The following is a 15,260-nucleotide window of genomic DNA, read 5'->3' as shown; positions in this document are numbered from 1 at the left end:
ATCCAGTACTACTGGCCAAAGAACTTCTAAGACTTATCTGTACATCACAAAGTACTACACGGAATGTGGTATTTCTATAGATGACCTGGAGTCACAGTGACTTTCCCGGTTCAGTCAGTTAAGCATTAACTAGAAGTTTTCTCCCTTCCATGCCCCGGTAAAATATCTGCAACCAGCAATGTTCTCTCCAGTTCTGACTCTCTGATTAACAACCACTCCAGGTACCACAGGGAACTACCCTGTGGGGCTGTTATCCTTTTCCTTCAGGACAAATGAGTAAGAAAATGGCATGGCTCAAGGATTTGGCAGAATGAAAACAGACCAATGAAAAAGGCAGTGTCCATGTTTATTGCAGAGTAACTCCTTTCCTCATCTCCAGGCCCTGGGCTCCGTCACCCGCTGGGCACACAGATCTTTGCTGTTAGCGGTCTAGGGAAGGCGCTCAGCCTCCCTGAAAATCTTCCCGGGGCACAAACCACAGAAGCTATAGATTCCCTCTATTCCCTGGGAAGTGCCCGATAGGGCAGAGGAGGTCAGAGGTGGTGTAGGGGTCTGCATGGCCAGTCTGTAAACTACCAAAAACATAAGGAATTCAGTTATGTTAACCAAAATGTACAGCTGAAGGAGTAAGATGTGGAGACGACCAAGAAAGAGTCCCAGGCTTTCAAGAGTTCACGGGAGGGCAAACAAGTCGGCAAACAACTACAATCCGTGCAACAAGTACTAAAGCAGAGGTAGGGCCGGGCGAGGCAGCGGCGAATCGCTTAACTGTGAAGAGGGCAGGCCCTGCACCTCCCGTGAGACCTAGGGTGTAGTAAGGGGCAGGCTGCCCTGCGGTTCCAAATTTCCCCACCAACTCGTCCTGGGGCCTCGCACGGAGGCGTCCCAGGCAAAAGGGTCGGAATCGTGCTTCTCGGCACCCCTGGAGTCTGGGGTCGCGGCCCCCTCCTCACCCCGGGAAGCGTGAGCTCTGAGGCCGTCCCGAAACACCGCGGAAAGATCTGGGCTCCGGCTGGCGTGGGCCGCGCCCCCGGCCTCCCTCGAATGGACGGGCAGTTCCGCGCCCCGCCAGGGCCGCCTCGGTTCCCCTGCACCCCGGCAGTCCCACCAGCTGCGCTCCCCTGCCTCCCACGACCCCCGCCCCCGGCCGGGTTCGGCGCCCCACTGCAGGCCCGAGCCCGGGATACCTCACCTCGGGAGGGAGCCGGCGGCAGCGGACGGCGTTATGGGGCTCAGTGCATCCTCGGTTCTCAGGGAGCCAGGAAGTGGGGCCGCGCGCAGCCCGCAACGAGTTATGTAACCGGTAGGGGCCGCAGCCTGGACGGAGGCGGCTGCCCAAGGCACTTCCGCCTCCCGCTGGGGGCCGGCGGCGCAGGCCCGAAGTCCATTGGCCACCGGCGCCCACGTGGGGCGCCACCTCTCGACGCCGACGCCGCCATCTTAGGAGCTGGCAGGCCTGGCGCGAAGCCGAACATAGGAGAGGCTGGGATGCCGGCGGTGGGGCTGGGGGCGCGCCTCCAGGGGGCGCGTCTGCTAGCGGCTGGAGAGGCTCTGAGAGCCAGCGGAAGGTCCGAGATCCTTCCGGACCCGGCCGAACTTTGAACTGCCCGAGCCTGGCGGGTGTGGACGCCGGGGGCGCGGTCCGGTTGGTAGCCGGCCGGCTCGGGTTTTTCGGGCGGGCACAGCTGAGCGTCCCCGCGCAGACCCGGAGGCTCACAGCCCTCCAGTTCCCGGCCAACACTTCCCTCGTTTGGGTTTGGGGCTTGAGCTTTTCCATCCCCAGCGGCTGGAGGGTTGTCAAGCCAGGGAAGCGTGATCGGAGGACCGACAGCGGCTGGAGGGCAGCGCCACCCCGCCCAGCGCCGGACGTCGGCCGGCAGCCAGAGTCCAGCTTCCGCAGACAGGCAGTTAAGGCTGTCGCCGTGTAAATGGGCGGGGGTCAGTTGCCCTCAAGTTGGAGGTTCTACAGCACAAAACCTAACTTAAATTTTGTTGCTAAGGGACTCGTGTTGAGCAAACTCTGATGTTAACTTTAAAGGAGAGATTTATTCTTTGCCTTCAAATAACTTACAGTGGTAACAGGGCCAAAGGATGGAATCGGAAGGCTAAAATGATCAACCCTAAAAGGATTTAATTCACATCCAAATGAATAAACGTTATCACAGATTAAAACAGTCTAAAATCACACTATCAGGACTTCCCTGGTGGTCCAGTGGGTAAGACTCAGGGCTCCCAATGCAGGGGGCCTGGGTTTGATCTCTGGTCAGAAAACTAGATCCCCCATGCATGCGGCAACTAAGAAGTCCGCCAACGAAGATCCGGCGCAGTCAAAACAAATAAATAATAAATAAATAAATATTTTTAAAATAATAAAATAAAATCACACTATCTCATAAATGTTGAATGCATATTCTTTAACATTTTGACAAAGAAAATATACCTAAAGAGATTAGAAGTTTTAAAGGCAATTGGTATAAATAGATCAAGAGTAGTGGAACAAGGGGATGTAAAACAACCAGGATATTCTATTGTCTACATAATATGATGTTAGTGACTGATGGAATCTTGGTTTGTGTAAAGCAACTTATATTTCTTTTCTGTAACAGTTTCTGTAAGTCCCTATTTTTTTAAAGGCTGAAAAATCACGGGCAAATGAAAACATAATATCATTTACAACTCGGTAGAGTTACAGTTTTAAGTACTGCAAACATGCTATTGTAAGCAAAGATGCTGTGGTAAACGTGTTTGGGTCCACTCACAGCATTTCAAGCGCTCTATACAATTATATTTAGTGTGTCACTATTATAATCAAACTTGAAAAAAAAAGCTTTAATATAAATGAAGATAGAACAATCAACAGTGAGGCGGGTATAAAATGCATACTTTGAAGTCCTACATACTTTGTAGAGATGGGCTGCAAACTTAGCTTCAGTCTTTCCAGAATCCACTTTGAAGAGAACTGGTTGGGAGATCCAGCGAGTCAGTGTGTCAGAGGTGGCTAATTGTCCCCTAGTATCCACTGTCTTCCTCCTCCTCCTCTCCCTTCTTATTTATTTTTGATTGTGTCGCATCTCAGTTGCAGCATGTGGGGTCTTTCATTGCAGGCACGCAGGCTCTTCGCTGTGGCAGGCGGGCTTCTCTCGAGTTATGGCATGCGGGTTTTTTTTTCTTCTCTCTCTCTCTAGTTGTGGCGCGTGGGCTCCAGAGCACGTGGGCTCTGTAGTTTTCGGCACATGGGCTCTCTCGTTGAGGCCCACAAGCTCAGTAGTTGTGGCGCAGGCTTAGTTGCCCTGCGGCATGTGGGATCTTAGTTCCCCGATCAGGGATTGAACCTGCATTCCCTGCATTGGAAGACAGATCCTTTACCACTGGACCACCAGGGAAGTCCCATCTTCCTTCTTTTTAAAAAGCAACTGCTTTCTCATATCCTCTTGTAGTACAATAGAACAGCACCCCCTATAGCAGGTAATAGCTGTCAAGCTGAGCTTATACTTCTTACCCTCCCTTGCAGCAATGTGAGGCTATATGCCAAAGTTTTTACCGACGGACAAGAGCGGAAGTGATGTGGACAACTTAAGTTCTTAAGCATGTCCTTAAGAGGAAATTGCTTAAATATTAATAATTGGTGAAGCTAGGTGAAAGGTACATAGGTGTTTACTGCATTATTCTTTCAAATACTCAGAAGGTTTGAAAATTTTAAATTAAAAGGATGAGGTTTTAAAAAAAGAAAATTGCTTGTTTTCCTCATCCTTTCTCTCGCCTTCCATCATGTTCCCATCCATGGAACATGGGGGCAGTGGTAAGCCCCTTCAATCACACAGGAAAGGCAAAACCCTTCCCAGCTCCTTGTTACTCAAAGTGTGGTCTTGTGGTCCAGCAGCATGAGCATCACCTGGGAGCTTGTTTAAAATGCAGAACCTCAAGCCTCACAAGACTGAATCAGAATTTGCATGAAGCACTCTGTAAGTGTAGCAGAGTTAACAACATTCTGTTGTTTCCAGGGCTCTACATAGAGCACTAATAAGATGAACTGTCAAAACTGAGAAGGGCATCTATATCCATTCAAACTTTAAAAGCACTTTCTAAAAAAAATGAGAAAATAATGATAACTATTCCCCCAGGGTTTACAATGTGCTGGGCACTGTGTAAGCATCTTACACAGGATCTCATTTATCCTCAGGACAATGGTTTCAGTCAGGTACCATGTGTCACTACAAGGGATATTCCAGGTAGTTGTCCTCTTTAAAAAAATTCCACTCTATCCCATTGTGTGGGTGGTATTGACTCCACCCCAAAATGGTCCCTACTTTGGTCTAACCCGTTAAGTTCAACCCATTCTCCCTTGGCTCAGCGACTGGCTCAGATAACCCAGCAAGTGGGAAGGGGCATCTCCTGACCACAGGAATTGGTTCAGGAAAGGTCTAATCAGCACTGAGCTCAATACTGATTGGTCCTCCAAGTCTTTGCCTTCTTGGTTTTTCTCTATTTTTGGTGTGTTTTGAGATATTTCTTCCACTTGATCTAAGAGACCACTGGCTTTATGATGACCATCCTCTCCTTCAATTTACCTACTGAATGTTAATTAATTAATTAATTAATTAATTAGGCCATACCACACCATGTGGCATGCGGGATCTTAGTTCCCCAACCAGGGTTCGAACCCATGCCCCCTGCAGTGGAAGTGTGGATTCTTAACCACTGGACTGCCAGGGAAGTCCCTACTGAATGTAAATTTAAAAACAAAACAAAACATGCTTTTCAGTTCCAGAAAGTTTTGCTATAATCGAATCTCCTCCAGTCATCGTATTTGGGTAGAGCTGCCATCTGTCTCTTTCAGAAGTTCTATTTCCTCAAGAGCTGCCTATTCTGAGAGTTCTGCCAGCTCCTTCTCCCTCTGGCTGCCAAGTCTCTTCAAGTGTACTGTTATTTTTCTCTTGCCTACTCATGACTGTTTTTACCCTCTGGCCATGGGTCAAGCACAGAGATATCTACAGGCACTACCAGTGAGGGGCGTCATCAGTCTCTACTTCTGCATTCGAGCCACGTTCCAAGCTGCCAAGAAGAGTGGTTCTCTGTGGAGCTCTTGAAGGGAAACCCTCAATTCCTGCCTCCTCAGCTGCAGAGCCCTTTCCCAGCTTCGGTGATAGGGAGGTAATCAGGCTCTGCTGGGTCAGGGAGAGCCACAAACTACCATCTCCATGGGCAGGCTCTGCCATTCCAGAGCCCCGGCTGAACTACTCTAATTATGGAAGTAATACATGCTCACTGTAACAAATAGGAATTAACTTTCTCTGCCATTCCACAAACTTCCAAGGCCAAGATCTCTCCAGAAATTAAGGCAAGATTAAGCATAGTAATTTTCATCTCTCTCTCTCTGGTGCATAGAGGAATAAGGTCGGGTACCGCTGTCTTCTGCCAACCCTAGGTGATCCCAGCCACCCAGGGCCCTACTCACTGCTCTATCATAGATGGACTGCAGTTGGGGAGGCGGGGAGAGCAGGGGCTGGGGATAAGGTTTCCCTCCCAACACCTGGACATTCAGGTTGTAAGCAGTATTGCCACTAAAAACCTTGGACAGAAACCTGCACATATTTCAGATTATTTCCTTAGCGAAAATTCCTAGAATGTTATTTTTTTATATATATAATATATATTCTTTTTAAAAAATATTTATTTATTTATTTGGTTGCGCCGGGTCTTAGTTGAGGCAGGCGGGCTCCTTAGTTGCAGCTCCAGGGCTCCTTAGTTGCGGCTTACCAGCTCCTTAGTTGTAGCACGTGGACTCCTTAGTTGCGGCAGGCAGGCTCCTTAGTTGTGGCTCCACGGCTCCTTAGTTGTGGCTTGCCAGCTCCTTAGTTGCAGCATGTGAACTCTTAGTTGCGGCATGCATGTGGGATCTAGTTCCCTGACCAGGGATCGAACCCAGGCCTGCATTGGGAGGGCAGAGTCTTATCCACTGCACCACGAGGGAAGTCCCGAATGTTGGTTATTTTTAATTGATTTCATTTTCAATTTGAAAACATTTCATTTTCATTTGAAAACAAATGACACACTGCCTCCTGTCTCATACATCCTCACCAACATGGGATATTATTCCTTACCTCTCTGCACTCTAAAGGGAAAAAAAAATCTCATTATTTTAATGTGTACTTCTTAGTAAGTTTTATCACTTTTTTCTATTTTTATTAACCATTTACATTTCATCTTTACATGATTTTTACAGATGTATGCAACATATTTTGGTTTTGGTTTAACTTGGGGGGATTTTATGACAAACATTTTTTTAGAAGTACGCATGCCCTGGACTTCCCTGGTGGCGCAGTGGTTGGGAATCCGCCTGCCAACGCAGGGGACACGGGTTCAAGCCCTGGGCCGGGAAGATCCCACATGCCACGGAGCAACTGAGCCCGTGTGCCACAACTACTGAGCCTGCGTGCCACAACTACTGAAGCCTGCGCACCTAGAGCCCGTGCTCCACAACAAGAGAAGCCACCACAATGAGAAGCCCGCATACCACAAAGAAGAGTAGCCCCTGCTCACAACTAGAGAAAGCCTGCGCACAGCAATGAAGAACCAATGCAGGCCAAAAAATAAATAAGTAAATAAATAAATAAATAAATTTTTTAAAAAAGAAAGAAGTATGCATGCCCATGGTAAAATTTTAAAAGCAGAACAAAAGGATATATGGTGAAAAGTAAGTTTCCTTCCCTCTGACTCTGAGTAACAGAGTTCTCCACTGTTACCAGCGTCTCTGCATGCTCTCAGAGATCTTATTTACACGGACAATATGATATTTTCATAAATAAAAAGCAAGTGTGAGTGAGATGAGGGCTGAGCTTGGGTACTGGATGCTTGTCCTCCCTTCTTCCTTCACTTAAGGTTAGCTGGGCACTATGCTGGGAGCTGTGGGTACCAGTAGTGACTGAGATGTTTTCTCTGCCTTTGAGAAGATATGTGATTACAAGACGGTTTGATGAGGGTTTCAACAGAAGCACTTACACAGAATAATGGAACTTTTTGAATGTAATCTGAGTGAACATGTAGCTTCTAAGTGTCTGCTATGTGCTACATACTGTGTTACAGTCCTTCCTCAATGTCCTCATTTACTCTCCCAATCACCCTGAAAAGTCAGTACTGTTGTCCCATTTTACAATGAAACACCCACCCAAGGCCTTTATAGCATGCAGAATGAAACTTCTCTCCCCAGGGGCACCGTGAAGGATGAAAGTCAAGAAACAAACAAATTGGTTCTTCATTTAAAGACGTGATGTGTTCTCTTGGATCACAACCTTCCTGACATCCAGGAGGACAGCTGACTTACCAAAACCAGACTTTCCAGGAAGACACCGAAAACATTTTTCCAGGATCCCAGAAACAGATCATGAACAAGCCACTTCATGGCAAGCCCTGTAGACAGTCAGCTTGTTGACTAGCATCTGCTTTGCCTGAGAGGACTCTGGACCTCCCTGGGAGCACTCCCAGGAGAGGAGAAAGGTTCCAGGAGACTGGCTGGAGGTGCAGTGGATTGTTCTGACTCATGGTTCTGATGGGTTCATTAATATTTACATGGATCATAAGAAATCTGTTGCATTTCTTTACACTAACAATGAAATATCAAAAAGGGAAAGTAAAAAAAACCCAAAAAACAACAACCCCTTTTGAAATTGCATAAAAAAATAAAATACTTAGGAACAAAACTGACCAAGGAGGTGAAAGACTTATATGCTGAGAAGTATAAAACACTGATAAAGGAAACTGAAGATTATTCAAAGAAGTGGAAAGACATCCCATGCTCTTGGATTACAAGAATTAATATTGTTAAAATGGCCACGTTACCCAAAGCAATCTACAGATTTAATGCGATCCCTATCAAATTACCCATGACATCTTTCACAGAACTAGAAAAAATAATCTTAAAATTTACATGGAACCATAAAAGACCCAGAATTGCCAAAGTGATCCTGAGGGAAAAGAACAAAGCTGGAGGCATAACCCCCCCAGACCTCAGACAATACAAAGCTACAGTAATCAAAACAGCGTGGTATTGGCACAAAAACAGACATATGGATCAATGGAACAGAATAGAGAGCCCAGAAATGAACCCACACACCTATAGCCAATTAATCTTCAACAAAGGAGGCAAGAATATACAATGGAGAAAAGACAGTCTCTTAAGCAAGTGGTGTTAGGAAAGCTGGACAGTCGCATGTAAATCAATGAAGTTAGAACACCCCCTCCCACCATACACGAATATAAACTCAAAATGGTGTAAAGACTTAAATATAAGACATGACACCATAAAACTCCTAGAAGAGAACATAGGCAAAACATTCTCTGACATAAATCATAGCAATGTTTTCTTAGGTCAGTCTCCCAAGGCAGTAGAAATAAAAGCAAAAATAAACAAATGGGATCTAATCAAACTTACAAGCTTTTGCGAAGCAATGGAATCCACAAACAAAATGAGAAGACAACCTACGAACTGGGAGAAAATATTTGCAAACGATGTGACTGACAAGGGCTTAATTTAAAAAATATACAAACAGCTCATACAACTCAATAACAACAACAAAAAAAACCCAATCAAAAAATGGGCAGAAGACCTAAATAGACATTTCTCCAATGAAGACATACAGATGGCCAATAGGCATATGCAAAGATGCTCAACATCACTAATTACTAGAGAAATGCAAGGGAATTCCCTGGCAGTTCAGTAGTTAGGACTTGGCGCTTTCACTGCCGAGGCCCAGGTTCAATCCCTGGTCAGGGAACTAAGATCCCACAAGGGCAGCACGGCTGAAAAAAAGAAAGAGAGAGAGAGAGAGAAATGCAGATCAAAACTACAATGAGGTATCACCTCACACCAATCAGAATGGCCATCATTAAAAAATCTACAAATAACAAATGCTGGAGAGGGTGTGGAGAAAAGGGAACCCTCCTACACTGTTGGTGGGAAGGTAAATTGGTGCAGCCACTATGGAAAACAGTACAGAGGTTCCTTAAAAAACTAAAAATAGAGTTGCCATATGATCCAGCAATCCCACTACTGGGCATATATTACCCAAGGGGAAAGGGGTCGGGGAGGGATAAATTAGGAGTTTGGGATTAGCAGATATAAACTACTATATATAAAATAAACAACAAGGTCCTATACTGTATACCAGAGGAAAATATATGCAATAGTCTGTAATAAACCATAATGGAAAAGAAAAAAAAATAAACAAAGTAGATCTACATGGGCAAATATAAAAAAAACTCTCTAGATATACTTAAGTGTAAAGAAGCAGAGGCTATAACACATTCGTATTGTAAAATAAACAATGGAAAAAAATTTGCATGAATCAAAGCCAGTACAACTATGAACCAAATATTTTGCTTCCGGGGGGAGGGATAAATTGGGAGATTGGGATTGACATATACACACTACTATATATAAAATACATAACTAATAAGAACCTACTGTATAGCACAGGGAAGTCTACTCAGTACTCCGTAATGACCTATATAGGAACAGAATCTAAAAAAGAGCAGATATATGTATAACTGATTCACTTTGCTGTACAGCAGAAACTAACACGACATTGTAAACCAACTATACCCCAATACAAATTAATTTCAAAAAAATAAAATAAGTTTTGCAAGGCAAAAAAAAAATTTGCTTCCAAAAAAATTCCCTTTGGGTGTAAAATGATGCAAGTGTATAAGCTGGATCACCAAGAATGATACTGATTGCTGCAATTAAAACCAAGACAGAAGTGGCCACTTAGCCTGGACTAAGAGGGTCAGGCCAGTATATTGGGAAGGTCTGATTCTCCATTTTTATTGTCAGTGTACCCTGAGACTGGGCTTACCAGTCAGGCTCACAAAAGACTGAGGCTTAAACCAAATTCTGGTTTACTTGTTTATAGTCAAGAGTCACTGGAATGCTCTTAACCCTGCTCCAGACACCTCCTCCTCTCTTAGTGTTCCTGGGAAACTAGACTGCTAACCAGAAAGTTCTTGGTGAGCAGCGTATAAAGAGGAAAGAAAAGAGAGCCTTAAGGGAGATCTTTTACTCAGGCCTTTCTCAAAGGTCAGGAATGCTTGCCCCACAAGTCCATGTTCCTCGTGTCTGAGCAGTGCCGGAGGGCTGCCAGACTCTTGCTGACTCTTCTTTCTCTTGGCTCCATTCAGACTAGGCCGCTCTGTAAACACATTACTTTTCAGATCCATAAATCACGACTTAACTTCCCAGGCTTTCCTTAAGATTACTTTTTAAAAATTTTTAAATTATTTATTTATTTATTTTGGCTGCACAGGCTCTTCGTTGCAGCGTACAGGCTTCTCTAGTTGCAGCGCACGGGTTTCTGTAGTTGTGGCACATGGGCTTAGTTGCAGTATGTGGTATCTTAGTTCTCCGACCAGGGATCGAACTGGGGCCCCCTGCACTGGGATCGCAGAGTCTTAACCACTGGACCACCAGGGACGTCCCGAGGTTACTTCTTATTTCTACAGAAACATGATTTTATCTTCATTTTCCCCATTTAATTCTCAAAATTCAGCCTTATTCCCCTCTTTCAAGTTCTTGGGAAACGCCTCATTACAGGAAGCTATCTGTGGATTACATTGAGGTATCTGATTGCTAAAGTGCCAATACACAACAGTTTTATTTAGAAACCTTTTCAATTATAAAGCTTATACTTTTTGAGCAGTTCTTTTATGCCAAGTGTTATGCAACATATTTTCTTTTAATCTTCCCAATAATCATCGGAGGCAGTTACAATCATTACTCCTATTTTGCAGATATGGAAACTAAGGCTTAGAGAGGTTAAATAATTAACCCAAGATGTTATAGCTGTTAAACTGTTAGGAGCAATTTCAACCCAGGCAATCTGACTCCAGAGCCCTGGCTTAAATAATCTGCTAATTATGGAAGAAATACATACTCACTGTAATAAATAAGAAAAATATAGAAAAAAGTATAAAGAAGAAAAAATTACCCTTTGCTCATCATCCAAAGATAATCACTCAACATTATTGTTTCCTTATTGCTCTTTTCAGTATATTTTCAATAATTATGATGGCATTTTATGTACAATTTGGTATCCCATTTAAAAACTTATATTGGGGTCTTCCCTGGTAGTGCAGTGGTTAAGAATCCGCCTGCCGATGCAGGGGACATGGGTTTGAGCCCTGGTCTGGGAAGATCCCACATGCCACGGAGCAACTAAGCCTGTGCGACACAACTACCGAGCCTGGGCTCTAGAGCCCACTCGCCACAACTACTGAAGCCCGCGCACCTAGAGCCCGTGCTCTGCAACAAGAGAAGCCACCACGATGAGAAGCCCACGCACCGCAACGAAGAGTAGCCCCCACTCGCCACAACTAGAGAAAGCCGTGCACAGCAACGAAGAACCAAAGCAGCCAAAGATAAATAAATTTATAAAGAAAAAAAAAGTATTGGAAGCATTTCCCCATGTTATCAAAAACTCCTTATATATATAATCTTAATTGGATGCAATCTTTCCTCCTGAAAGAGAGGAAAAATACTTAGAAATTAGGTCATTTTTCTCCAGTTTTTCTCTACTGTAAATAATTCTGCAGTGAACTTCATGTTTTCCCATCCATTTCCATTCATCTTTTTCCATATTCAACATATTTCCTTAGGATAACATGGCACTTATTGCCAGCTGTCCCCAGTGTCTACCTCCTCCTTCTTTCTCATTGTAATAGAACTTGTGCTTTTTAGCTGGGTGTGGGCTACCAGAGTGATACTATGCTTCTTAGCCTCCCTTGAGCTAGGTGTGGTTGTGACCACGTGACTAAGATCTAGCTAATGGAATGTGAACAGAAGTGATAGGTGCAACCTCCCAAGTTCCACCCTGAAAAGGAAGGGACATGCCCTCCCTTTCTCCTTCCTGTTGGCTGCAATGCAGGTGTGGTACTGAGCCATACTGGGTAAGAGTCATGCTTAAGATACGAAGCACTCTAAGATAGTGGAGCACAAAGCAGAAGGAGCCTGGGTTCCCAGCAACTTTCCAGAGCATAGCTATCAGACCAGCTTGGATTGTATGTGGGAGAAAAATATATTTCTATTTGTTTAAGCCAATGTTATTTTGAATTTCTCAGTATAGTTAATGAAATCAGATGCCCAGTTAAAACATAGATTTTTAGAATTAAATTTACAGAGTCAAATGGTATGAATAGTTTTCAACCACACAATGCATACAATAGGGGCAAATTACTTTACAAGAGTATACTGAGTATACTTGCTTACCCACCAACCAGCAAAGTAAAAGCTTTTGTCTCACTAAACCCCCTCTATCATTCAGTATTAATAATTTTTTAAATGTTGACTAGCAAGATGGGTTTCATTTGAGTAGGTTCCCTCTGACTATGAGCGCATCATCCACAGCAAGGCAGAGCAGGCTTTTACATCTTGTTTATCCTTTTGCTGTTAAATGTAGTTATAATCACTTTTACAAAACTTTTTTGATTGTTTTTTAAATCTATGTACTGGATTGTTTAAGTGATCTTCAGTCCTTTTATACATTTGCCTTTCCTATTGTGATTTTCCCATTTCTATAGATCCTTGCCTCTTTTCTATTTAAGGAAGACTTTTCAATTATTTCTTTTAGGGCAGGTTTAGTGTTGCTGTATTCTTTTAGTTTTTGCTTAGGACACAGCAGGCTTTGACTCACTCCCTGGAACTCTTCTCTGCACTCCGGCTGGCTCAGTCCCCCGTCCCTCCAGGTACAGCCATTCTTATGCTGCAGGGGAGAAAGAGGCAGGCCATCACTTTGCTCCTGGCCACACCATCTCTGTAACTCCTAGGCCAAGTGTCTCAGACAAGTCTGATCTCAGAATTCTCAATCTGATGGGCCTTTTCGGGGAAAATGAATTATCTGAGCACATAGTCCTCTAACCTACTATCCAACCCATCGTTTCTTCTCCGTCCTCACTGTGTTTAACCTGCATTCTCTGTAGATCTCATTACCCTCCAGGAATCTCTGGTTGCAGCTTCTATTTGCAAGAATTAATCAGTATCAGTAGATCTAGAACCTTTCTTTGGAAACATCTCTGGCCTCAGTGACTGAAAAAGAATCCTGCTAGAGTTGATACGGAGCAAAGCCACTTTCTGGTAATGGGATTAACGTACTGGGGGTACATTTTAGAGCCCTGAGCTTCTTTCTGATGAAGGACCTCCTGCCCAGCTAGAGGTGATCCTAGTTTCAAATCATGAGAGCCTCTTATTCTTGGTGAAAGTAAAAGCTGCAGGCATGAGCTACAGCCATCATTCCCCAATTAGAGACAAACTAGTGAACCCAGCTTTCTAACTGCTCAGTCAGGTATTTTGGATACTTATGAGAAAAGCCTCCTGCTGAAGTCGGGAAAAAAGATTATTCTTGCTTGTCTAGACTCCTTTGGTGCACTGTGAGAAGACCCTGTCAACTTCCCATTGGTAGTAAAATCTCATGAAGGATACACTAAAGGCTCTAAGCAGTGGTCCCCAACCTTTCTGGGCCCAGACACCGGTTTCATGGAAGACAATTTTTCCACGAACAGCGGTTGGGAGGGGGGGGGGGTTGGGGAATGGTTCAGGCGATAATGCCAGCGATGGGGAGTGATGGGGAGCGGCAGATGAAGCTTCGCTCGCTCGCCCCCTGCTCACCTCCTGCTGTGCGGCCCAGTTCCTAACAGGCCACGGACTGGTACCGGTCCACGGCCTGGGGGTTGGGGACCCCTGCTATAAGAACAACAGACATACTTATTTTTAAGTAATAAACCCTAAAAAGCAGTACCATCTGGGAATGTTAAAAACACCAAACCTGGGAATTCCCTGGCGGCCCAGTGGTTAGGACTCAGCACTTTCACTGCCGAGGACCAGGTCTGACCCCTGGTCTGCGAATCAAGATCCCGCAAGCTGCGCAGCATGGCCAAAATAACACCAAACCTAGTGAGTAATTCATTCTGGAAGTCATGTTTAAAATTACCAAGGAAAAAATATATACTTAACAATAAATAGTGATAATGTCTGGGTGATAAGAATGTGGTGCTTTTATTTTCTATTTTTTTATCTGTATTTTCTAACTTTCTAAAATGTACATATACTGTTTTGTAATAATAAAAAGTTACTTTTAATTTTAAAAAAGATGATGTGATCTTCAGAGAGAAAGCAGATATTTGGCTATGGAAAGAATTTTAATACATACAGATTATTATTATTATTGGTATGTTAGGGGCTGAAATGAAGAAACTTGTCAAAAGGTTGTGGCAGAAGAATTTTTAAGTTTGGATGATTAAAATCTGTCACTTGAACTTCTAATGGATATATGGTCAAGCACCTCTGATTTTTAAAAAATCAAGTTAGAAAAATAAATAAATAAAAAATCAAGTTAGGTATATAACTGTCTTATTCTTTCAATCTTGGTGTATCATAGACTTTGTATCTCATCTCTTTCCTTTTAGCAAGATCAAGCTTTCAAGCTTCTTCTTTCTTGATCTACTTGTTTAGTTTTGGTAGTCAGAAGGCCTAGGGAAGATTTTGTTCCTCTCCTGTTTCAAAGATAACTCTCTGGTTACCCAGTGAGTTAATACCACAGGCTTAATTTCTAATCATTGGAAACTGGGTTTATCTCTTTGTACTAATGAGAACAGGATTCAAAGGAAAGGGCCATTAGAGCCACTTGTTCTTGGTGAAAGGGCCACAGATCAAAATCAGGAGGATCTAGCCCCAAATGAAATATCTCTGACATAAGAATACCATAAAGTTAAGTACAAAGGAAGAGGGGAAAGAGGACTACTTGAACAGCACTGTGATTACATGGTGAACATGTACCAGGCCATTAGCTCTTCTTCAACATTTACACTTTGGGTTGGTCTAGCCTGTAGGAAAGTTTGTCCTTATCATTCTTCCACCTGTCCTTTCAGCACCTTTCTCCTTCCTCCTGGGACCCCCAGATACCTCTTTTGTGACCCATCCCCACAAGGCCTAGCTCTACCTGTCAAGATGTCACTTGTGGCAGATACTGTTAGTTAACCTGTCTATTCTTCGTCCTTCTTTTTATTTTCCAACAGAGCCCTGATTTTGTGCAGGTAGATGGTCAGGAGAGACTGGGTCCCCTGGAGGTGAACCATGATGGGTGAAAACCAATAGAGTAGCTAGTCTTTTTACTCTTGATAATGATTGGTTTAGGATTAGTACACGACACAATGCTTGTCGGCATGTATTACGTGGATTCCATTGCCATCTTCCCCAACATGCTAAGGATGGCAGAGGA

At 43.9% G+C, this 15,260-nt stretch overlaps 1 protein-coding gene across 5 annotated transcripts in view; it reads right to left on the bottom strand.

Moving 5' to 3' along the window:
* NAA60 (N-alpha-acetyltransferase 60, NatF catalytic subunit) overlaps positions 1-15,260 on the bottom strand; it is a 44,390-nt gene that overhangs the window by 28,170 nt on the left and 960 nt on the right. For 4 of the 5 annotated variants that reach the window (XM_061208844.1, XM_061208846.1, XM_061208845.1 and 1 more), the window contains exon 1: positions 1,193-1,343. The exons of the other annotated variant lie outside the window; for it this stretch is intronic. The gene's annotated coding sequence lies outside the window, so the exon portion shown is untranslated. Of the gene's footprint in view, positions 1-1,192; positions 1,344-15,260 lie in introns of those variants that run through there. 5 annotated transcript variants of the gene reach the window in all.

This window comes from Eubalaena glacialis, chromosome 13 (genome assembly GCF_028564815.1).
Source record: "Eubalaena glacialis isolate mEubGla1 chromosome 13, mEubGla1.1.hap2.+ XY, whole genome shotgun sequence".
NCBI lineage: Eukaryota > Metazoa > Chordata > Mammalia > Artiodactyla > Balaenidae > Eubalaena > Eubalaena glacialis.
This window is presented reverse-complemented; position numbering and strand designations above follow the sequence as displayed.